Raw genomic sequence first — 27085 nt, 5'->3', positions numbered from 1 at the left:
TTTAAAACCTGGTTCCTAAATCTCTGTCTTACCATTATATAATCTATCACAAACCTTCCAGTGTCTCCAGGCCTCTTCCATTTATACAATCTTGTTTCATGATTCTCAAACCAAATGTTAGCTATCAAGTTATGCTCTGTGCAAAATTCTACGAGGCGGCTTCCTATTTCATTCCTTATCCCCAATACACACTCATTTACTACTTGTCTTTCTCTTCCTTTTCCTACTATCGAATTGCAGTTCCCCATGACTATTGAATTTTCGTCTCCCTTCACTATCTGTATAATTTCTTTTATCTCATCATACATTTCTTCAATCTCTTCATCATCATAATAATCTCATCATCATAATTAGCTATCTGAAAACATTAATCAACGCAAAGCTTTCGCTATAAATCCTTGTTGGTCAGTTAAAGGTTTTATGGCTCTGGCAGGTGTCGCGGAGGGTACTCACTGATATGTCACTTCCCGCAAGTATCCCTAAAAATAAAAATGGAAGTGTCGCTTTCCCGTTCCGTGGCGTACTCGTACATGCACCGACGCTTAATTACTTATTACTATCATGTTAGAAGTTTTATCATCGCGTTATGCTCCATGTTCCGACGAGCGGACCGAATCCTGTGGAACTTACCCAATTACTATTGCACGGCAACCCAGTCTGCGGGCTCGTAAACGAACAAAAGATGCTCTACCAGTGAACTATCGATTCCGTCGTGTGACTATACTCAGATTACACACAATGTCTTAAGAAATCCATGAAGGCTGATTTCCCTGAGGGAGGGACAGAAGTGGGGCAAGGGACTAGAGGAAAAGAAATAGTGTGGCAGAGTACGTTGCATGTAATAGATATGCAAGAACAAAAACCAGTATCACAGAGCAGTTGAACATCTATGTAGCTATAGAAAGACCGATGATTATAAAGAGAAATGAAAACAGTGTAGTTCAGCAAAATACTGTCTTAACTCTTGTAAATTTGTGCTACCGTAGCAACTGCAATACTTCAACGACACTAAAAACAATTTTTCACTGAAGTATCGCCAGTATCTCATGTACCACCAAGACGTTACTTTGCAACGGTACCGCCGGCCGGGATGGCCGAGCGATTCTAGGTGCTACAGTCTGGAACCGGGCGACCGCTACGGTCGCAGGTTCTAATCCTGCCTTGGGCATGGATGTGTGTGATGTCCTTAGGTTAGTTAGGTTTAAGTAGTTCTAAGTTCTAGGGGACTGATGACCTCAGAAGTTAAGTCCCATAGTGCTCAGAGCCATTTGAACCATTTTGCAACGGTACCCCGCACCACAGAACACTTTCTCGCATTGTGTAAGGTATAAATTCCGTTCGTTTGACCAAAGAAAATCAGAATTCAGCGCAGTATAACGCCATTAATAGTAGGAAATGTTCCACCTATTGTTGGGGAGGGTGAAAATCTCAGTAAAATATATTTCGCAACAGGAATTTCTGTGGAATTTGAAAAGTAGGAGACGAGGTACTGGCGGAAATAAAGTTCTCAGGATGGGCTGTGAGTCGTGCTTCGGTAGCGCAGACAGTGGAGCACTTGGCGCGCGAAAGGCAAAGGTCCCGAGTTTGAGTCTCGGTCCGTCACACAGTTTTAATCTACCAGGAAGTTGTATTTTTATGATGTCAAAAACCTTAACGTTTGACAAAATAGAAGCAACACGAAAAACGTATGTGGCGGAAAGGAACTTTATACCACAGATTATATACTTGACAACATACAAAATATTAAGTTTAAAGAAGTGAGAGTAACTTCCCTCTCGCAAGTTCAGTGTGAAGCCTAAGCGAACTGGATCTCTATATGTCACTGTGAAATCTTCTTCCATTCGGATTGTATCCTGTATGCCGTATAATTAAAGTACCACAAACATTTCGATATAGTTCAACAGACGATGTGTTTGGCCAGACTATCGGAACAGTGTTTATTGGACTGTTAGTCGTGAGTATTGATCATGCTCTGTACACAGGGCTATTGAGCTGTCTTAGTTACACCCGGACCGGATCACTGGCTATTAAAGTAACTGGTCACTCAAACAGGCAAACCAGCTACGTTATACGTGTGCTATAACAGTGACATAAATCGGAGCGGTTTATGGTGCAACTAATTTTTAATAGTCCAACTAGGTCTTCAAGTAAAACTTCATTAGGGGCTTCTAAACAGTGCTGCAGTGTCGCAAAGCGGCCACAAATGGTTTGCAGGTCAGACTTTTGCTGTTTCTGCTAAACGGACGAAGTGAAACGGGGGGCTGTGTTGCGCCTCTGTGTGTGCCGTGTGGTAGCTTAGCCACACATCGCCGTGGAATCGCCTGTGAAACAGCGCAATAGTGCGGGCAGGGCTGCAGCCGAAGCGAAACGCAGAATGGAGCCGTTTCGCGCGTCCCATGGGATGCCTTTTCCACGCCGTTTCCCATTTCATTATGCAGCCAGCAGTGGAGGGCCTCCCGAGTTCAGCCTGACCTGCTCTGTCGGCGGCTTCCGCGCAGGTCAGGCGACGAAAGGCATTCGGTAGCAGTTATTCGGCACACGAACACAGACCTGTGTAATAACACGGCTTTTTTTCTGAACTCTTAAGCATTCTCCGTTTCTAGACACCATATATAAGAGTTTCGTTAGGTTACATATGCTTCAATTGAATTAACGAAGTGTAACGTCTCTTAGCAAAACACATTATATGTGGTAAAAAAAAGGAGAAAATAATTGAACTGGATTACTGTAATTCCGTGGACAACGATTGTGTGAACTTGTAATAAACTGAAAGCATTATACGTCATGTTTTGTTCTTCTATTGAATTATGTACTGATTTTTTTAAAAGATAATATCTGTGTCGGCGAGTACTGAAACCGCCACATACGATACTTATTAAATATCAAACAAAGATGAGAATATGTGACAAGTATAAATAGTAGTTACCGAGCATTTTCCCTGTCGTCTTCTTGGAGTTACGTGAGTAGGAAGAGCCTGCGACGTTATATTGTACGCTTGCGTAGCATTCTTTCGTCAAGATTGAGAGACGTCGCCATTACGTACTCAATGTAAAGGTGTGTAATAATTTAATCTGTTTAAATGTTTTGATTAGAGTTACTTAGTAAAAACTTGCATTATGATTTATAATAAGCTTGCCTGGCATTTTATCCCATCCTTTTAAGACATTTTCAGTTATTTAAATATTATTCGTGGTGCAGAGCTGCGCTACGAACGAACGAGCCGCTGCCGCGGCGCATTCAAACTGCATTAAATGAAACCAATCATACCGCAAAGAAGCGGACAGGTAACAGTAAAATAAAATTATTTCCTTCAGCTTTCGGAATTGCAGAGCAGAGCAGCAGATTTTATGATGTGTTTTACAGGTTGACGCGGGCTGCTGATGATATATTATTAACAGTGCAAAAAGATAATTTACCTTCATAACATAAAAGAAACCTTGCTGTGCCTAGTTCTGGTCTGGCAAACCTTATAGTAAAAACATCTTTTTCTATGATAATAGTCTCATGTTCTCCTGTTAGTCGTGGTACTTATTGGTGTTGTACTGTTAACAAAAATCCGCTGCAAAATTTTGATGTTGAACAATCATTGCGTACTGGGACATCAGTATTGATAATGAAGTAATTTTCATTAACCTTTTCAATAACTGTAAAGAAAGGAAGATATGTTGAACTTTATGGCGAGTTACAGTAACGAAAAAATGTTCCTTCAATAGAAAGCCAGATCCAGAATAATAAGAGCATAATATATTTTGTTTTGTTGAAATTCAATGATCCAAAGCAAGTCACAGCACAGCATTCCTAAAAAGTATTTCGGGGCTCTCTTCTTAGCAACATATTTTATCTCATATATTAGTTGCAATAAAACAAAGCAAAGAGAGCCAGCGAAAGAAGCATCGACTGCACTCTGTAGAACTGCAAGTGACTCACTTTAATGTTTGAAAATTTTAAGACGTTAAGTTACAGTCTATAAAATCAGTTACTCACAGCAACCATTGATCCTAGACGTTAATCCCTAAGAGGATGAAAATTAACTTTGTCGGGCAAGTAAGTATTTATAGCTTTCGCGACTGTTCTGACTTTTTCCTTGTTTCTTGTCTTACAATACAAATGTTGAGTAACTTAATACGAAACTTTTTCTAACTAGTGGAACGTATCTTTACTCAGCTTTCATCCAGATCGGCTACAATTCGTTTCTAAGTAAATGACGTCCTGTTTACAATAATTGTATTTAAATAATCCTTCAGTGACAATCAACAAAAAGTTATTGGTTTCACAAGGTTGTTGCGTGGCCACCCTCCGCATCAAGTATGGAAATGCTTGTTTAGCTTTGCCTTTTCCTGCTGCCACTTAATTTGTTTATACCAGGCGCTTTTCGCCTTTTTCTTGTTCTAAGGCAGTGGGATCTATAACGATATAGTCCCGATTTTTTATGTAAAAAAGTGATTACAATTTGCTGTTCTGCGTTTTCTCTCATCAAGTCTGCAGGTAGCACTATCACTTTATTACCGACATATACGTACCACTTTGATTTCTGACCTTTTTCACACTGTTAACAGTTCAGTTTGTTAAATCGTGTTGAGACAGACGAAAACTGAAAGCGTTATCACTGTAGACGATTCACAGGCTTTCGTATTATGTGGTATATAGTGTAATAGTTAAACTACAGCTCTTTATGCACGCTAAGGTGTGTATCGAAGACACGTTTTGTCTGAAGTACAATAAGCGTGGAAGTCTGAGTATGTACTGGAAGCCACAAGAACTAACATGTCACAAAGAATTTTTTCGACAGTAGCATGTAATGGAGTTGCTGGCTCGTTGAATACGTCGAACTTTATTACCAAGGAGATGATGCCACAACCTGTATAATAATGACTATAGGAACTACCCCTCGCAGCAGGAAGTTGCTAATCAGTAGTACGCTTGCGACAGCGTGGGCTACCAAAATGTTCCGTAACGCCACGCCTCAAAACGGTATTTTTCCGGGGCTCATATCTCTGGTCCCATTGTCATAGAAAGGTAGGTCAGTGTTGTGGACATCCCTTCGGCTAGGGACCATTTTCAAACCCAATAGATGAACCTTCTTATTGTGACTATCCTACAATAAGGTGTCAAAGTCTGAATATTACTTACTCCTTCCAGCTTAGCCAAATGGAGGAAATTCTTTATGCATTAGATGTGGTGTACGATGAGCCTTATGAAGACACTATTTAGTTCATGGGCGGTTCCTGAAAAACTAAAAAAAAGGAGCAAAGTGAGAAAAAGCATCTGGAGTGTGAATGACTTAGAGCTATGGACTAACTGGTGTGAATGAGTTACTGTTAGGGAAGCTTGTGGGTGTGAGAGGTGAGTTAAATGATAAAAATACGAGTATGTTCGTATTCTGATATTTTTGAGAAAAGTTTTAAAGGTACTATGTAGAATGAGGCAGCTGTTACCCCACTTTTCAGTCAAGCTCTATTCAACAAGAGCATATTCACTTTTTTTTGTGCAACAATAGTAGCATTCTTTCCGCGGTTAGATGATACTCTGAAAGAATATCAACAATTGCTAAAGGGGTGTTCTATGTATGGGGATCGAGGCGGTGCCTTTGCTGAGACAAGAATAGTTTTTGACAGGCATCCTTCCAGTATTTTCGTTTGTATTTCAAAGTGTGAACGGTTCATAAATGACTTCTTTCCCTCTATCCGATCTTTTTTCCTGTTAAACTGTCACCTCTGAATCACAGCTGCACAGATGCTCAGCTTTGATCCACATGAATCCATTCAATAATAATAATAATGATGATGATGATGATGATGATGATGATGATAGCAGTAGTAAGGGTTAATATACTGGTCAGTTTATTTTTCATATAATCCTACAATGACCACGAAAAATATTAGGCTCGCTTTGCTGCACCATGTTGCGGCACACTAAAATTGAATTTGCCAGTTCAATTGCAGTGCCTCGTACGTGACTTACAGTCGCATAGGTAAACAAGATAGGACATACTGATGGTGGGGTATCCAGTTTACACAGACATAGTGGAGTCCACAAAAACGAACCTCTGGAAGGCTTATATAATCTCTTCTCGTCCTCTAGCCGAGGGGAAACCGCAGTGTTTAGCCCGCTAGATTCGCATCCGGTGGGAGGGTGGTTCAAACCCTCACAAACATTTTAGTGTAAAACGTCTCTAACGACCTCATCGTCGAAGGTATCAAACTCCATTCTATCTTCCTTTCTTTCGTTGTGTGAATTGTTATCATAGCTTTAATTTACTTTCCTTTCATATTACATTCTCCTTTCCTCTATGTTCTGGATTATATTATTTCGGATCTGATTTCCCCTTCTTTCGAAGAAACGTTAAACTTACTTACTTCCTCTTCCTCTTCCTCTCCCCTTCCCTCTCCGATTGGCTGTTGTCGAATAAATTGTCTGTTGTATAAGATTGTGATCCGTAACTGGAATAAAGGTATATAAGATTTCTTGGACCACTGTGGATTTTGCTGCGACTACATCCTAAATTGTGCTTTGTAACTTCTTCATGGAAATATGAGCGACTGATGTCATGTGGCCCTTTTCATCTCTTTCTGGTTTGTCGTGAGTCTAAGCCAAACACAAATTCATCTGTAACAATGACTTCTGCGTGTAAAGAAGATATCTCGGCAATTAAAAGATTTTTCAAACATGACTTTTTATCTTTTACTAGACCTTATTACTGACTGTTTAAAGCATCGTAATAACATTCCTGTGTTATTAATTTATTTCATTTTTACACTGATCTATAGTTTTACTGTTTTCAACATGTATTTATTTTGGATTTTGGTTGTCCACACAATCTCTGACATTCTCCTCTAACATGGCGATAGAAATGTTTGAAAATTCTATTCCTCCGATTTCCTATTTATCCTGCATTGCTTTAACACAATAGTGTTCTAGGTCTACATATTTTTTGGGTGGCAGTGAAGTAACAAATTCCGATTCTACTTACAAAATTTTGCAAGAAAATATGACACCGAAGACTCTGCAGCAGAATACATCTTTGATAAGCAAAATGCGTTGTAAACTAGGAATTTTCCGGACGCGAGATACATTTAATTTAATCTCGTGTTAATTTTGTCTGCATTTGGCCGTGACAGGCTGGCTTAAAATTTGCACTTCCTCTGGAATTGTTACCACTAACTGCCACACTTCTGTTGCTCATATCTGGAATTAAACTTTTTGTTTCGTATGTACTGTAGAACCTACAACTTTTATTTTCGTATTCTAATTAGATCCGTATTTCAGTGTTCACAAGTTGTTTTTATCATTAACATAACTTTTTAGAAAATTACTTCTTTTCTGTTGACGAGAATTGCCAACTCGGAATATCTACTCATGATTGTCTATTGTGTACTGGACAGAGTACCGTCTTGTCCGGAGGTCGAAGAACCAATTGATGGTCAACGGCATAGAACGTGGAAGGCATCACATTAAGGATCCACGTGGAACACAGCTGCGGTGTACCCAACTAGAAAACTTAAAGCTTGAAAGATTGGAAATCGATATTCTTGGCATATCAGATGAGATGGCTGCAGTCATGAATCTTGAGAATTGAAGTCGTCGGAAAATTCGTATCTCTTATTAACAATACTCTTCGTAAGGCATAACAAGTTGTAAACTATTTTGTTGCATGAATCTTCTATGACTGTTACATAAAGTGTTGTGTTAGACTTCAAATTAATGCTTACTACTATGATTCATGACTCAAGAATTGGTGCCGAAACCCGGAAACTGATTTCCACGATTGCTGTTGTGAACCGCGAATTCTGGACGTATGTCACGGGGCAACACAACCAGGGATTTACTGCAGCGATTTGTGACGCCACACAACAAACTCTCTCCCGACAACCGCCTGCATACACAGTTAAGTTCAACTGAATTATCACGTCACGTATTCTGTAATGCCATTTGTAAAGGCAACTGATTACATTATCGCCCTTCTATACTGCTATTGTACCCGTTCTATTGGCGCTTTATCAGATTATCAGATCTTACGCTACACTTGTAGATAGTTTATGACTGGTGCTGTCATGTGTTAGTTGTTCACTAAATTACTTACTATCTTGATCAGCTAAGACAATTGTAATCACTTCACGACGTCTGATACGGAAAACGCTGATAGCGACCATTAGTTACAGCGCTTGGAAAGGGAACAGGCAAGAGCAAGAGTTAATATTACACGTACTTTGAGCTAAGTACACAACTTTAATGACGCAACTATTCCAAAGATCGACTACAGTAACTATTGTGTACACTAACAAATCTTGATAACAAAATACACGGTCTTCTCAAAGAAGCTGATTACGCTGCTGATGTTTTGAAATGTAACGAATACCCAGACGCGGCCAAGCGCGGTATTGTATGCACTTCACCAGGAATAGTGGGGAAACTTACGAATTCCATGGCTCACACTGCCATCAGTGAACAACCTTCTACGACCATCAGTTCACTTGTTCCACCACTTAATATCAGATTTCCCACTATAAAACTTGAGACGTTTTCTGTAAATCTTGAGAACTGGGCCCGTTTTTGGGAACGATTCCAGAAATTGATTGCTCAAGGTCCCACGATATCCACCATTCATAAACACATGTTTCTGCGTGGCTGCTTAGAAAGGGAATCAAGCATCCTTCATAACATAGTCATTAATAGAAGTGATGAAATTGCTTGCTGTGGATCAACGGCGCCTTAGTCTTTCGAAACTAGTACTAGCTCCTCACGATGGCGTAGCCATGAGAATTTTGAAATTAGAAGATTGTGGACTAATTCTACGATTTACATCAACGCGTATGAAAGTGACCACTACCTGACGCATCAGCCAAGAGTTGCACAAGATATTAAGAATGTAACACGTGCCTGTACACTAAAGTTAGCTGTTCCACAGATTGATTCACAAAAAGCTATGCCCATCGAGCTTTTAACTAGTAGTGGAAAATTATCACCGATGATTCGCCGATCCGTATTTCTAAACCATTGTTCAGTTTCACACCATATTCGCTTGGATCCCCAGTGGCTGCAGATCTGCCATCTCTGTGAATTTAGCTGTTGTTAACTTTGTACTTCAGATTCAAGCCCACAGATGACAAATTGAGGCGATTCTGGGATCTAGATACTATTTGTACATAATGATGTGGTAAGGACTGATAAATATTCTGCCCTCAAAGAATTTCAGGAGTGTTATCTTGTGTAGGATCATCGAACAGTCGTTCGTGTACCTAATAAACAAAATATTATTTTTAATTCTACTAACCGACTGAGATTCCGAAGTTTACCTAAAAGGCATCGTAGCAACGATTCCTTAAAAGACACTTATTACCATCTTACGATGGGAGTACATTACAAAGAACCATGTAGAACTTGCTCCTTCTGAAAACCTAAGTAAAATGACATTTTACCTTCGACATCATGCCGTTAGAAAAGAGAAACTTGGTAAAATAAGGTAAAATAAAGCAGAGGATCAATTTTGACGCGTCTAATCACGAAATCAACGCATCCTCTCACAACAACACTAAAGAGGCAAGACCAAATCTTCCGCCAGACATACTTGCTGTTCTGCTACGATTCCCAATACATCCCGTGGCTAGTATTACCGATATTGTGCGAGCAGTTCTGCAGCTTATCTAGCAAGAAGACGATAACGACTTGACAAGATTTCTATGGCACAAACTTTTTCAAGATAGTCACGAAAACTACTATACGGCTATTCCAAGAAACCCGGTGTGGTGGAACTGACTGGAATGAGTTGCTACCCTACAATCTGGCATCACAATGGAATAGTTAACCTCCATTGTCTTGCATTAGTATCCCACGATGGATATCGACTACCAAAGATCACGAGGTTCAGATTCACGTACTTCATCGTGCTTCGGAACGAGTGTGTGGCGCAGCTGCATTCGTCCGCAGTGTTTTATACGGCAACACAAATATTTACTTGGCCTGTAACAAGAACAGGCTTGCACCTGTCAAAAGGATAACACTGCCACGTCTCGAACTGCTAGGTGCCCTTGTCGGGGCACAACTACTAAGACATTTCTGCATTGCTACTCATGTAATGTTGTGGACGGACGCTGCAGTGACCTTAGGCTGGATACGAAGTGAAGTGAATCTAGGGAAGACTTTCATCTTTAAAAGTGTGATAAAAAGTCATATATATAAATCCCCTAGTCAGTGGAGACATTGTCCTGGAAATAATAGCCCAGCGGATCACCAAACATGGGGATTTCCTAGCAACAAAATCCAATCTGCACGTACTTGGTGGGAATGCCACCATGCATTGCACACCCAGAAGAATGTTGGCCATCTGGTACTCCAAATATGGGTCATGACCTCCCGGATGAAAGAAAGAATGTAAAATACGTGGTAGCAATTGCTGTACCTCCCAGAATTATAGACATTCCCAAATTCAGTTCCTACTGGAGACTATTTTGTACAACCGGCTGGGTCCTTCGCCTCATTCGGAAGATTAGTCACAACGATAAACTTGCTGGAGAGCTGACACCAAACGAGCTCGCAAATGCACGCACTTACTGGATCAAAATATTCCCACTTCAGTACTTCACCCGGGAATTCCACGCAGTCCAGAACGGCAAACCGATTCCGCAAGACTAAAATTTGATGCGTTCATCCATTCACTGAAGACGAACTCATTCGTCTGGGAGATAGACTACAGTTAGCAGCTCTCACCAGTGAGGAACGACATTCAATACAGCTAGATGGTTCGCATCGCTTCACGAGACTCCCCGTATTTCAGACACATATTGGTCTTCATCATCTAGATATCTGAACTGTTTCATCCAAACTTCGGCAAGAATAATTAAAGGTCTTCAAACCATTGAAAGAGTCCTGCATACGTGTTTACCGTGCCAGATCATGACGACTTCAAGAGAGGAAGAAATTGAAGCTCCTCCACCCACAGATCGAATGATACCATCTAAACCTATTTGTGTCACCGATGTAACTTTCCTGACCCTGTTTACAGCAAAGTAGGTATGGCCATAGAAAACGCCTATATAGCACTCTTCACTTGCACAACGACACGTGCTGCTCCAATATGAATACCAACACGTTTTTGATGGCATACAGAGATTTGCTAGTAGACATGCTTGGCCGCACACCATCTACACCGGCAATGCAAAGGCCTATCACACCACTTACAAAGAATTATTGGAACTATAGAACTCACTAATGACTTAAAGAGACCCGTTGCTTCGTCGCCAAAAAAGGAATCAATTGGAAGTTCATTGAATCACGGGCGTCTTGGTAGGGAGAATGGTGGGAGAGGATGGTGGGTACAGTCAAACGAGGCTCATGGAAGGTGCTGGGACGATAAAGTCTTGGTAAGCATCATGCTGCAGTAAACTCGAGGCCAATCTCTCCAGGAGATGACGCAGAACTTCTGACACCAGCTCACATTTTGGTTGGTGAAGGCCATTTAAATGTGCCCACTGGACCAGAACCTGCAGTCACACACTCTCTGACCAAATTATTTAAACTGCACCAAAAACTGGCAGACAACTTTATGGAAAGGTGGACCAAGGAGTATGTCATGAAGTTAGAGGCACATTTGCAAGATTTATTGACTTTCTACCGAGTGATCTGGCTTTCATAAAAAAGGATGAACCACCAAGATATGTGGAAGAAAGGGAAAATAGAAAGATGTGTACAGGGAAAAGACAATAAAATATGGACAATAATACTATGCACCCAGAAGGACAGCATGTAGCACATCCCGTTCAGCTGGCCACCCCCCTGGAGCTTGACATCGGTGGAAAAGACGTTGGGAATAGAAGTTCTCGGTACATTTATATCTCTTATTAATAATACTCTTTGTAAGGCCTAACGTGTTGTAAACTCTTTTGTTATATGTGTGTTCTGTGACTGTTAAATAGTGTTCTGTTAGACTGCAAATCTCTGCTTACTACTGCGATTCACGATAAGGAGATTTCTGGTGTAGAGAATTCTGAGAGTGAGTCACAGTGGAACAAATCAAGAGCCGGCCGGAGTGGCCGTGCGGTTCTAGGCCCTACAGTCTGGAACCGAGCGACCGCTACGGTCGCAGGTTCGAATCCTGTCTCGGGCATGGATGTGTGTGATGTCCTTAGGTTAGTTAGGTTTAATTAGTTCTAAGATCTAGGCGACTGATGACCTCAGACGTTAAGTCGTATATTGCTCAGAGCCATTTGAACCATTTGAACATTTCAAGAGAGACCAGCAGTAGGAGGAGTTAGATTAATTTTAAGAAAAAACATTGGCTCTTATGACGAAGGACGTGAGCAATACAGCTCTAGGCTAATACTACTCAAATTTGAAACTAAATCAAAGGATACTGTGGTTATACAAGTGTACATGCTATCATCCAAAGAAGAAGAAGGTGTAGCTGACGAAATATACAAAGAAGTAAATAAAGGAGACGAGAAGCAGATTGTCTTAGGGGACTGTAGTGCGAGTGTGCGTGAAGTACTTGAAGAGTGAATTGTCGGCAACTATGGAGCCTGGAGAAGAAAGGAAAGAGAAGCCCGACTAACTGAGTTCTATTCTAGGCACCAATTCGTTGTTGCAAACACACTTTTCCAACATCACAAGCGAAGACGATACACACGGAAGGCCCAAGGAGGCTTACGGCACCAACAGGTCGATTACATTTCAGTGAAATCACCTTTTGGAAAACAATAAAAAGACTGTAGAAGCTATCCATCAGCAGACATAGTGACCACAACTTGATCCTGATGCAAATTTCACTCAGATTCAAATGTCTGAAGAAAAACTTGTAAAACAGAAATTTGAAATAGAAAATCTGATAACTAAGGGACTGGCAAGACATTATAAACAGGAAAAAGACAACTTAGCTAAAAATTTCAACATGGCGTAAAAGAAGACTAGGAACAAATTAATTGTGTTACACAAGAAGCAGCAGAAAAGATAGCTTAGAAACTAAATTCAAAACCAAGAGGAAATGAGTTACAACAAATGTGCTTCGGTTTACGGAAAACAGAAGACTTCATGAAAACGCAACCGACGAACAAAGTAAAGCTGAACACAGAAGACTAAGGAATTTAGAAAATGGAGAAGCTAAGAAAGCAAGAGAAACTTTTCAGAGTGTGGGGCATACAATCCTTTATGCACAACCCCTATATTTGCCATTTTCTTCTGAAACGCCGGGATACGTGCTTGTTTGCTTTCATCTTGATTAGGAGGCAATGTGTCCGACCGAAATAAAACGTCGACATACGACCTGGTAGTGTGTTCGTAGCCATATCGTATGCCGAGAAAATTCCTGAAGAGCTATGACGTATGAACAGCACTATAGTGTAAAAGCTGGCCGCGCTCTCCACAATGCTTAAGCGAAGCTCAATGGATACGTGTGAACTTGCTGCACCAACAGCCGGCTTGCACACACTATCCTGGTGTAATTCTCAATATAATAACCAGTGTATCTCTGAGAGACTTTGGTTGAAGAGTTTATTAATGCTGCGTTTTTCAATTTACTAATCTGCATGATGAAATACTTTTCTTTACAGTTTTATCTTCGGTTACAACATCCCGCTTGCACACACTGTTCTAGTGTAATTCTCATCATAATAACCAGTATATCTCTGAGAGACTTTGGTTGAAGAGTTTATTAAGGCTGTTTTTGTTTTCAATTTACTAATCTGATGATGAAATACTTTTTTCTTTACAGTTTTATCTTCGGTTACAAAATCAATCTGAACGTTTTGTAACATCATTAAATTTCCTTAAAAAGGTTACGTGTTCTTTACCAAATGTAGGTTCTCGTGATAAAACACAGTTTGGATAAGTTTCCTCAAAGCAACCTAATTTTTTTTCTTATCGTGCAGTTTTATTTAATGTAAATATTGATCCACTGATTCTTATAAAGAGGAGAGCGTTGAACTGAAATACAAATACGTCCCACAGATTCTTTTTCTTTTAAATCCTGTTTTTTTTTTTTAAATTTATTTTCCTTCCCTCAACTCCAAGGAGTACAGCGTGTTGATTGTGTTGCTTTTAACCAATTACCAGGCGAGATAGTCGTGTGGTTGAGGGTTTTCAGCAGAGAATAAACAGGACGGGATTGCCAGTTCTGGCATTTGCCATAAAATCAAAGGATATGTCCCGGATACCATGATCGAAAACCGATGAGAACTGCTTCTAATTTTATACCTCTTTACGGTCAAAGAAGAAAACAACCGTATTTGGCATAGCTCTTGAGAAATAGAAAACAAATTTTGACACATGTAACACGCTACAAATCGAAATTATAGATCATCGAGCGGACGCCAACATCACTGTGGACTGAAGTGAATGTAACGCACAAAATGTCGACACACGCTATAGCTGCATATTAAATAAAGTCCTTAATGGTCATGAATAGTTTATGCAGCGATTTTCAGCTATACTTAAAATAAACTTACGTATTCTTGTTTCTTTGGCTGCGCTGAATTCAGATGGTAGAAATTTCCGTCTGCGCTCTAGCCATTTAAAATTTATTCAAGCAAAGCACAACTTCTCTTACAGTTGAACTTTGTACATGAAAAATTAATCACGAGGCAAGTTTCATAACAGATCACTTGTCACCCTAAGTTTTAAGCAATTTTTGCTTATAAGTGTGACCACAGTAGTTTGGATAGAAAAAGACAAGGATGATAGAGAAGTGAATTTTACGTCATTACACTTTCTACTTCCGTGACACGCCTGAATCTTTTTATCATTCATAATTTGCACCATCTTCATTTCTCTCTGAACAAAGTATGAAAATACGGAGACAGAATTAAAGGACGCTCAATGCAAACAAATTATGTACAGAAATTCTTTTAGATAATAAGATACAATTTTAACTGCAACGCATCTCTGTACGCGAATTATGCCTCTGTATCTGTAAACACCGTGACAGCAACGTGATGTATAGCTAAAATCTCTATTTTCAGTGAAAACTTTCGCAGTTGGTCTATTAAGATTACTGCTAAGTATGGTGACTTTACGAACTAGCCCGTTTGAGTGCGTCAGTCATAAGCGTTGCGGGTCAAAGCGAACGGTCTCAGCCACAGTGGCGTGCTAGTTTTCAAGTAACTGCTATCTACCGGTACGTAGATAAATGGTGCCAGTTATTGAAAATGTAAATTAGTTACAAACTACGACGTGCACACACTTTATTCGACATGTAAACGTCACTACAGATATTCAGAATTAGGTTATGACGTGTTCGAAATGCCTGCAATCAATGGCGATGATGCGACACAGACAAATAGCGAAATTCTGCGTGAGCCGCTAAAGTGTCGAATATCGATGCTGTCGATGACCTCCGGAATGGCTGTTGCTGTACACCTTGTCCTTAATATAGCCCTAGCAGAAAGTAGTCGCATTTGTTCATATCAGGAGAATATGGCGGCTAATAGAGACCCACAACAGTGGCCTCTGGGTACCCCAGAGCCAGAATGCGGTCCCCAGAGTGCTCCTCCAAGACATCAAATACCGTCCTGCTTCAATGGGGTCGAGCTCCGCCTTGCATGAGACACATCTTGTCGAAATCTGGGACAATGGTGATGAAATCATCTTCACATACCATTCGTTAGTTACCGTGTCATCAAGGAATACCGTACCGATTATTCTGTGACTGGACATCGCACACCACAGTCACGCGTTGAGGGTGAAGAGACTTCTCGATCAGCAAATGCGGATTCTGAGTCCTCCAAATTCGCCAATTTTGCTTATTGACGAACGCATCCAAATGAAAGCGGGCTAAACAAAATCATACGCATACTAATTCCTATCATGCCCCGCGGCCAACAGCGCGATTTGGCCTTTCTAACGCAAATCGTTCAAAAGCTATGACGATTTTATTTCATATAATTAAGTATTTGTCCTCCTGTAAATTAATAAAACTCCAATTGTGAGGCTAATTTGTCACCTACATAGTACAGCCGTCCATACGAAAATAGAAAGTGACTCGTATTTTCAGACACAATGTGTATTTAGCATAAAATTGCTAATAAGGAGCGTACCTCATTAGAGGTCTGCACAGATGACCCATACGTTTCAGATGAGATAATATGGATCTTATGTTTTGAAACAACAACATATCCCTTTCTAGAATAAAAAATCAAAAATTCCTACAGATGTAAGGCATGTCGGCATTTAGGAATGCAGCTTCGCAAGAGTCAAAAGTGTTCAAGTAATTCACATAAGTCCTATCAACATACTCGTTCAGACTACTCATATTTAACATAAAATAATACCAAGGTAAATTCATAAATGCAGACAAGCACAGCATTGGAAGTAGAAATGATATAGAAACGTAGCGAAGTCAACAAGAATGAGGGTAAATATTTGCCGTTTCCGCCCTTTGCATGTAAGCAAAACTGTTCAGTATAATTATCGAAGACTGTAAAATTCACAGATCTTGCTATACAAATGGGAATGGTTTAGAAACTACTACTGTATTTTGAAAGTGCTTCTAGTGACGTACATCACTACTAGACAATGATTCTGGAAGGTAAAGCCCACAACCATGGGTACCATTTTGAACTCACCAGGGCTAAAATCAAAACGAATCTGAGTGGCACGGTCTTACACATTTGTGATAGTCCATAATCAGCAGATGTAGTGCTGCCTTGTTAATTATCTCCTCATGAAAGTTGTTTGTGTGACTCTGGATTGGTGGCAAAGAAGAAAAAGAATTTATTTTAACTAAATTTGTTAGAATTTACTAATGAAATCACAAAATTGTGGTTGCGTTACATTATTAATTTATAAATTAAACGGGTTTTAACTGAGATCGAACTGCCACAAACTACCATAAAAGAAGATACATTGTGCTGGACTTCTAGTATCTGTGTATTCTTTTCTAGCATTTCTGTTGGGTAATCCGTTGCTATTCGGAGAGGACTGTCAACTCTATGAAAGGGGATGACTTGCACCTAGCCACGACACTCTTAGCATGAAACAATATGTAGTGCCAAGGCACTCAGTATAAACAATTAGTTGGCTTAGATGGTCGGTCCCCTTTTAACTCACTTCCAACAGAAATTTTCACAGGCCATTTTGAAAAAAAAATCATAGAGCCTTCTAAGTGCGAATTTCAAATGCTGGTTATGAAGAAGATATATGTGCGCAGGCAATACAAGACAATTCCACACATTGTTGCATTACTTAAACAGTCAACATCAAAACAACCAGTTCGCAATGGAGTGTCAACAAACCCGTAAAATTTCTTTACTTAAACATTGAGGTCGATAAAAAAAAATCTGGTACGTGGCTAGCCGTTAGTGATTGCTTGGGAATTGGAAAGACCACGCAATGGGAAACTGAGCATCATTAGTAACAAGACACTATTGTTTAAGACCCAAGTTGCTGCGATACATTAATAAATAATATAAGAATTAAGACAACACAATACGCTAACCAGGTGGCTTGACGAGCTACAATTGGCCCACTCCCCAGCAAGACATCGGGAGACAGTACTTAAATCCGAGCGTCGCCCATTAATCTGAACGCAATGCCACACGGACTGGCTGAGTAAAGCAAACATCGGGCACTTCCAGGACACGTAGACAAAGTGTCTTAAAACACATATAACAAGCAAATTCAGCGTCAAACACTCACTGTTTAGAGATGAAACAATTGAGAAAGATGAGTGGTCCACCAATTAAAAGGTAGCCCAAAATTTAAAATAAAGGCATAGAATAAGATACAAACCGCTTACAAAACGAGATCGTGTAACAGTTTTCCAATGGTAGTGTGGTGCCAAATTAGCAAGGTAAAGCCCCTCCCAGTTACTGTTCAATGAATGCACAGTAACAGATCAGTAAAATGTGAGATGGAACCAAATACAGGGAAATTTCTTAAAGCAGACAACTAACACTTCGATGAGCAAAGCCTACTTAACAGGGAAAAATTACATTAGAAAGTCAACTTAACATTTGAAACGCAATAATGATTTAAATAACCCCTTTAAGAACTCATTAATTATAGAAAACAAGAATGAAACTCTTCAGTAAATGCACGCAACGAAAGACTGAGCAGTAACGCTGATCAATGTGTTAATCTTCTGAACATTTAAAATTACCACAGTGCTAACTAAACACCACTTACAGTCACAGCTAAACACAGCATTTCCGACAAACTGCATGTCTGGACGTGCTCATTCCGCGATCTGCTGTCACCCTAAGACACCTCGATGCGCAGCATGCGAGCTTCATGGCGACCAACGCAGTCGGAAGTAAAATCTGTGGGATTAATAAATTGGCGCGAGCCATCTATCTTCGTGGCACCTCTCATCATGGCCATATCGTTTAATAATGCTCACAAATAGGACGACTATAGACAGTAATACCTTCTTGCTCTGAGAACGATAGCCCTCCCTCCTCGATATTCACAGAACTTTGCTTACCAGTGTCTGCGGTAATGGTAAGTTATCCCTTACTTAGAACCTGTGTCACACACAGTAGCCGAACACTAAAACTACAGAGTTACCTACTATGTGAAGGAAACCATAACCCCAGAACATTTTCAACGACGTAGATAAGGCCCAATTACAAGAGACAATGGCGTATATAAAACTACTTTGTTACAGTATATTGATAACTTTTACTTATGGACCGTCTGACAGCAACTGAATAAAACCAGATTTTGGTGCCATACGCGTTTCGCCTTTATTTTCTGCAATTCATCATCAGTGGTCTGGAATATGACCATGTTTTTGATATTTAATTTACATTTCGGTCACTGTACCTATAGGTTATAAACAGTTCTGCTGGTTGGTATTTCCTATTAAGTAGTAATGTTTTGAACTGTACTTAACAGGTTGCGAGGACGATTTCCTACATATTACGCTCCTGTTGCATTTTTGGTCTTCTTCTTACCAGTGTCAATTAGCGGCTTTTTTCCGCATTTCACAGCAGTATGAACTGAACACTTGTTTCGATGCAATTTTTTTGTTTCTGTTGTCGACTGTCAGATATTTTTGCTAAAGAACGAATGTTATTGCCAAATTTTCGAGTGTAATTATTGAAGTATCTGTGATATGTTCGTGTATGCAGTTGTGTGTGTGTGTGTGTGTGTGTGTGTGTGTGTGTGTGTGTGTGTGTGTGTGCGCCAAGAAGGGGAAGGGGGAAGAGTTCCTTGTTTTCCTTGTTGTATGAGAGGAACGATTGATTTCTTTCTTTCTTTTTTAATTTTTTTTATCTTACCATTTCTTTATTAAGTGCAGTAAGGAGCCTGTGCTTATGTGTGTGTGTTCGTTTATCACCTGTTTTTCTGCGATGGCTTTCTGAATGTGGAAATTGTCTTGCATTTATATAAGATGTTTGTCATGGTTGCTTATTCTCATTATTTTCATTTCTTGTTTCATGTTTGTATGATAGTGGTTATCGTGTATGCAAAGGTGGAATGGTTTGTTTCATACTTCCTACACCTGATATGTTCTTTGTATCATGTTTTATAATTCCAGCATGTCATGCCTATGTATACTGTGTCACAAATTTGACATTCAAGTTTGTATATTCCTGGCTGGAATTTGTCCCTCTTGGTAGCTGTTTGGCTTAGGTGTGATTGGAGGGATTGCCCAGACTTATATGCTATTTCGAAGCCCTGTCTCTTAAGGACGTTTGCAACTCTGTTAGTTTATGTGTGTAGGTTATGGTGTACCATCTGGTTCTTTTCTGTGTGGTGTTGTCATTGTGTGTGTTTGTTGAGTGTGTTTGTAAGATTTCAGCTTGTGAGTTCCCTTGTATTCTGCAAAAGAGTTTGTTTTGTATCAGTGTTTTTGTTTTTTGATTGAGCCTGTGTACTACATGTGTGTCATACCCATTCTTCCTAGCTATCTGTATCATTGTACTCATTTTTTTTCATAGATTTCCTTGTTGAGTAGGATTCTGTTTATTCTATGTAACATATGTCTTAATGCTGCAAGTTTCTGGATGTGGGGATGGTTAGATGGGGAATGTATTATTGGGTCTGTGGCTGCTGGTTTTCTAAAGATGTTAAGTGTATGTTTGCCACTTTCTTTTTTTATTGTAATGTCAAGATAATTTGTTTGATTTTTGTTTCCTTTTTCAAGTGTGAACTTTATGTTCTGATGAGCTTTGTTGATTTCTGATAGAGCTTATCTATTTTTTCACTTGGCTCATCTATCAGACAAATAATATCAATAATAAATCTGTAAAAATATATAATTTTGAAACTTTCTTTAGAGGTTATCTTTCCAAATATCTGATTTTCTAGATGACTGATAAAAATGTTTACTAATGTTCCTGATATTGGGGATCCCATGGACAGTCCATCACTTCATAGATAATATTCTTTTTCAAACTGAAAGTAATTTTGTTCAGTGATCAGTCTGAGCATATTTGTTATTTCTTTCATTGCGCCTCTGGTGAGGCTCCAGTAGGAGGAGAGATTTTGTTCTATGATTTCTATAGTTTCTGTGGTAGAGATGGAGGTATTCATAATTTCTATGTTGAATGAAATCAATGATGCTGTGTGTGGTACCTCTATGTTCTGTATGTTTTCTATTAGGTTTTCTGTGTTTATCACTGTTCTGTTGCTTTCTACTTTATAGTGTTTTGTATATTAACTTTTGGAGGTGTTTGGCCATGAGGTATGTTGGGGCTTTCTTGAAGTTGATAACAGCTCTCATTGGCATTCCATCTTTATGTACTATTGGTTGACTGCGGAGTGTTGGTGCTTGTGGGTGTAGTATTTCTGTTTGTCTGTGAGTGTGTGTTCAATGTTTTTCAGTGTTCGTTTCTCGTTTGCCTGGAATCGTGTAGTTGGATCTGACTTCAGTTTGTGTATGGCATTTGTGTTTAGGTATTCCTTGGTTTTTATGATGTATTGCTGTTTGTTCACTTAGCTATTGGTGCAGTGTTTCAACCCTTTTTCCAAGAGCATTTTTTCTTTTTCGTGTAGTTTTCTCTCTGTTAGCTTAACTAAACGCGGATGGAATGTGTGTTGGTGTTTCTGTGGTTTCACTTTTAAATTGTAAATGTATTTTTTCGTCTTTTTTACTGTTGGTTTCAATATCTTCTGTTTATGCTTGTTTTGTAAATATTTCACTGCTGTGTATGTGTTGTGTTCAGTTTTTTCAGCTAGTGCCAATCACAGCTAAGCTAACTGGCTACCAAGAGGGACAAATTCCAACAATCAGGAATATATAAACTTGAATGTCAAAGTTCTGATGCAGTATACATAGGCATGACATGCACGAATTATAAAACATGATAGAAAGAACATATCAGGTGTTGGAAGTATGAAACAAATCATTTTACATTTGCATACACCATAACCACCATCCTACAAACATGGAACAAGAAATAAAAATAATAAGAATAAGCAACCATGACAAACATATGAATGCAAGAAAGTTCCACATTCAGAAAGCCATCGCTGAAAACAAACCTATGATAAACGAACACACAAACATCAGCACAGGCTCCTTACTTCACTTAATAAAAGAAACGAGAGATAAAAATATAAAAAAAATGAGAAAAAGAAATGAACCAATCGTTCCTCTCACACAAGCAGGAAAAAAAAACAACTCTTCCCCCTTCGCCTTCTGGACACACACACACTCACACACTCACACACACACACACACACACTCACACACACACACACACACACACACACACACACACACACACACACACACACACTCACACACACACACACACACACTCACACACACACACACTCACACACACACACACACACTCACACACACACACACTCACACTCACACTCACACACACACACACACACTCACACACACACACACTCACACTCACACTCACACACACTCACATACACACACACACGCACTCACACACACACACACACGCACTCACACGCACTCACACGCACTCACACACACGCACTCACACGCACTCACACACACGCACTCACACACACGCACTCACACACACGCACTCACACACACGCACTCACACACACGCACTCACACACACGCACTCACACACACGCACTCACACACACGCACTCACACACACGCACTCACACACACGCACTCACACACACGCACTCACACACACGCACTCACACACACGCACTCACACACACGCACTCACACACACACTCACACTCACACACACGCACTCACACGCACACACACGCACTCACACACACACACACGCACTCAGACACACACACACGCACTCAGACACACACACACGCACTCAGACACACACACACGCACTCAGACACACACACACACGCACTCAGACACACACACACACGCACTCAGACACACACACACACGCACTCAGACACACACACACACGCACTCAGACACACACACACGCACTCAGACACACACACACGCACTCAGACACACACACACGCACTCAGACACACACACACGCACTCAGACACACACACACGCACTCAGACACACACACACGCACTCAGACACACACACGCACTCAGACACACACACACGCACACACCAAAGCACACACACGCACACACCAAAGCACACACACGCACACACCAAAGCACACACACGCACACACCAAAGCAGACACACGCACACACCAAAGCAGACACACGCACACACACGCGCGCACACACACACACACACACACACACACACACACACACACACACACAGACAAATGCATACACGAACAGATCACAGATACTTCAATAGTTACACTCGAAAGTTTGACAATAACATTCGTTCTTTGTAAATAACATCTGACAGTCGGCAACAGGAACTAAAACATTGCATCGAAACAAGTGTTCAGTTCATACTGCTATGAAATGTGGGAAGAAACCCGCAAATTGTCATTTATAAGAAGAAGAACAACACCAAAAACGCAACAGGAGCATAATATGTAGGAAATCGTCCTCGCAATCTGTTAAGTACAGTTCAAAACATTATTACTTAATAGGAAATACCAACCAGCAGAACTGTTAATAACCTATAGGTACAGTGACCGAAATGTAAATTAAATAGCAAACACATGTACATATTCCAGGCCACTGATGATGCCTTGCACAAAATAAAGGCGAGACGCGCATGGCAATAAGATTGTGTTTTATTCAGCTGCTGTCGGATGGTCCATAAGTAAAAATTATCAATATACCGTAATATTACACGCAACTGAGGAAGACAGGACTATAAAAGTTGAAGAAAACTACTTTGTCTTTACTTTCATAAGGCAGAGACATTGAAACCTACAATTTTTGATAAAGGGACATAGGCGAAAAGTTAGGGCCCATGCACGATCAAGTGTCATTTCCTGTTACTATGTTATCGAGATAAAAACGTTGAAATAGGTAGGCCTTTGGCAATCACAATTTCAGTTAATTACAACACATATTAAGTAAAATATCAGAAGTCATAATAAGGCAATAAAAACAGGAAGGCCATGATTAATAAGAGTATCAACTGACTCAAAATACCAAATAGTTCTCAATTTAATTTAAAGTGAACAGCAGGCGTCAATTGAGTGAAGTTACCCAATAGAAAACAGGCAGGCCCTCAGTAATAACAGTTTCAGTTAAGTAAAATTACCAAGTAGAAAACAGGCAGATCTACAATGATAACATCATCAGTTAAGTAGAATTTCCAAATAGAAAATTAGTTAGTTAAGCAAAAAACGGGTTGGCCTTGGTGAATAACTACTACAATTGAGTAACCAATAGCTTGATTTGCCTCTTCACAAGGGGGTGGACCAGAATGCTTACACGCAGGGAGCAGAAGACTACACACAATAGGAAGGCCAAGAGATGTTACAATGCCAGCACCGGCCTTCCAAAGACCTTTTCGTTGGGTACAGACCGGGAAAAGAAATATTAACCCAGCACGATTAACTACGGAAAGGCAACTAATAACTAACCAAAGGTATAGTCGCCTCACTGCAAGATATCGCCTCTACAACGACGGCGAAACACACGAAAGAAAAGTAGGCTGCCAAATCCTATTACGTAGATTCAGCAATTGCCAATATTGAGACCCAGGAACCTCCTTTATTTGTTTTTTGGTCTCTGTCTTGTTTTTTGAGTCATCAGTATTCTGACTGGTTTGATACGGCCCGCCAGAAATTCCTCTCCTGTGTAAAATTCTTCATCTCAATGTAGCACTTGTAACCTACATCCTCAATTATTTTCTGTAGGTATTCCAATCTCTGTCTTCCCCTACAGTTTTGACCCTCTAAAGCTATCTCTAGTAAAATGGTTGTCATTCCCTCGTCTCTTAACAGATATCCTATCATCCTGTCCCTTCTCTCTGTCAGTGTTTCCCACATATTCCTTTACTCTCCGATTCTCAGCAGAACCTCCTCATTCCTTGCCTTATCAGTCCACCTAATTTTCAACATTCGTCTGTAGCACCACGTCTCAAATTCATCGATTCTCTTCTGTTCCGGTTTTCCCACAGTTCGTGTTTCACTACCATACAATGCTGTGCTCCAAACGCACATTCTCAGAAATTTCTTCCTGAAATTAACGCCTATGTTTGATACTGGTGGACGTCGGTTGGCCAGGACTTCCTTTTTTGTCAGTGCTAGTCTGGTTCTGAGGTCCTTCATGCTCCGTCCGTCATTGGTTGTTTTGCTGACTAGGTAGCAGAATTCCTTAACTTCATCTACTTCGTGACCATCAGTTCTGATGTTAAGTTTCTCGCTGTTCTCATTTCTGCTACTTCTTATTGCTTTCGTCTTTCTTAGAGTTACTCTCAATCCATATTCGTATTCATTAGGCTGTTCATTACATTCAGCAGATCATGTAATTCTTCTTCACTTTCACTCAGCATAGGAATGTCATCAGCGAATCGTATCATTGATATCTTTTCACCTTTAATTTATATCTCACTCTTCAACCTTACTTATATATCCATCTCTGCTTCTTCGATGTACAGACTTAACAGAAAGGGGAGAATGGGTTCATCCCTGTTTTACACCCTATTTAATCCGAGCACTTCGTTCTTGGTCGTTCACACTTAGAATTCCTTCTTTGATCATGTACATATTGTATATTGCCCGTCTCTCGCTACAGCTTACAAGAATTTTGCTCACAATTTCCAACTTCTTGCACCATTTTACACTGTGGAACGCCTTTTCAAGGTCGACAAAACCTAAAACCGTGTCTTGATTTTTCTTTAGTCTCGCTTCCATTAATTATCACTCGAACCGTCGGAATTCACTCTCTGGTGCCTTTAGCTATTCTAAAGCCAGACAAATCGTCGTCTGATACATCCTCAATTTTCTTTTCCATTCTTCTGTATATTATTCTTGTCAGCATCTTGGATGCATGACACATTAACCTAATTGTGTTATAATTCTCGCACTTGTCTGCTCTTGCAGTCTTCCGAATAATGTGGATGACATTTTTCCAAAGTCAGATGGTACGTCGCCAGACTCATATATTCTACACACCAACTTGAATAATCGCTTTGTTGCCACTTCCCCCAATGGTTTTAGGAATCCTGATGAAATACTATCGAACCCTTCTGCCTTATTTAATCTCGATACCCTATGTCTTGTAAACCGACTCTTGTTTCTTCTTCCATCGTATCAAATATATCTTCTTCCTTCATAGAAACCTTCCGTGTATTCTTACCACCTATCCGCTCTCTCTCCTGCATTTAACAGGGGAATTCCAGTTGCACTCTTAATGTTACCACCCTTGCTTTTAACTAGCTATCCTATATAGTGAGTCAGTCCTTCACACAATCATCTCTTTTTCGATTTCTTCACATTTTTCATACAGCCATTTCGTCTTAGCTTCCCTGAGCTTACTATTTATTTCAATCCTCAGTGACTTGTATTTCTGCAGTCCTTAGTTTCCAAGGACATTTTTGTACTTCCTTGTTTCGTCGATCACAGAAGTATTTTTTCTGTTACTCGTGGGTTCTTCGCAGGTACCTACTTTGTACATATGCTTTCCTTTCCGATTTCCGTGATGGCCCTTTTTTGAGATATCCAATCCTCTTCAACTGAGCAATTCCGTATTGCTGCGTCTGTATCCTCCGAGAACGTCAAGTGTATCTTGTCATTCCCTAGTACTTCTGATCCCACTCCTTAGCCTATTGATTCTTCTTGACTTAATCTCCTAAACCTCAGCCTCCTCTTGATAACAACTATATCTGAGTCTTTGTCTGCTCCTGTGTACGCCTTACAACCCATTATCTGATTTCGGAATCGCTGTTTGACCATGATGTAATCTAACTGAAAACTTCCGGTACCTCCCATCCTTTCCCAAGTATACCTCCTTGCCTTGATTCTTGAACAGTGTTTTTGCTATTACTATTGGAAATTTATTTCAGAACTGAGTTAGCCTTTCTCCTCTCTCATTCTTGCTTACCCCAAATTCTCCTGTAACCTGTAATATTATTGGGATATCCGTCGTATGAAAGCTGTGAGTATCCTGGGAAAGGCATTCACCTATCTGTATATTAAATGATCAACTTATGATATAAGACCTATTCTTTGAAATACATTTGTTTTATATAATTTACGTAACTGTAAAGATGCGCATCTAGCGCGGACGCTAATACATCGATTTCGCAGTCAAAGAAACATTTTAACAGAAGCTGAACTGAACGTTCCGCTTCGATCTAAATAAATGATGACAGTAAAAACTTTCGTAGATCTTCAGATTTTATCGTACTTCTGCTTGTGATGTGAAAGCGTAAAGAAGGTCGTCTTTAAGCCATAAAAGTGAGCGGTCTTGCCAGCGTGCAGACAACATTATTAATTAATAAAATTCGAGTAATTTATGTTCGATACTGTAAACCGGCAAGTTATTGTTATGAAGGTGTTGAACGGTGCAAGAATTGTCTCGAAGGAAGGAGAAAAGTAATGACTGTAATTTGTGATAAAAACGTGAACCAAGAAACTAGTACAGGACAGGCTAAAATCTGATCGCACCATATAGTTAGAAAATTACTTATGTAAGTTATACTGTTTATAAAGAAGCTCTAATTGCTTGTGAGAATTATTAGAATATATTTAGTGTTTACCAGATTTCTTATTCTATTCTTTTCCTTTATACTTTTTTAACCTCCATGCCATATTATTTTTATAAATGTCAAACAGCCTTTACT

This window comes from Schistocerca nitens, chromosome 1 (assembly GCF_023898315.1).
Source record: "Schistocerca nitens isolate TAMUIC-IGC-003100 chromosome 1, iqSchNite1.1, whole genome shotgun sequence".
In the NCBI taxonomy this organism is placed as follows: domain Eukaryota; kingdom Metazoa; phylum Arthropoda; class Insecta; order Orthoptera; family Acrididae; genus Schistocerca; species Schistocerca nitens.
Note: the sequence above shows the minus strand (reverse complement) of the source record.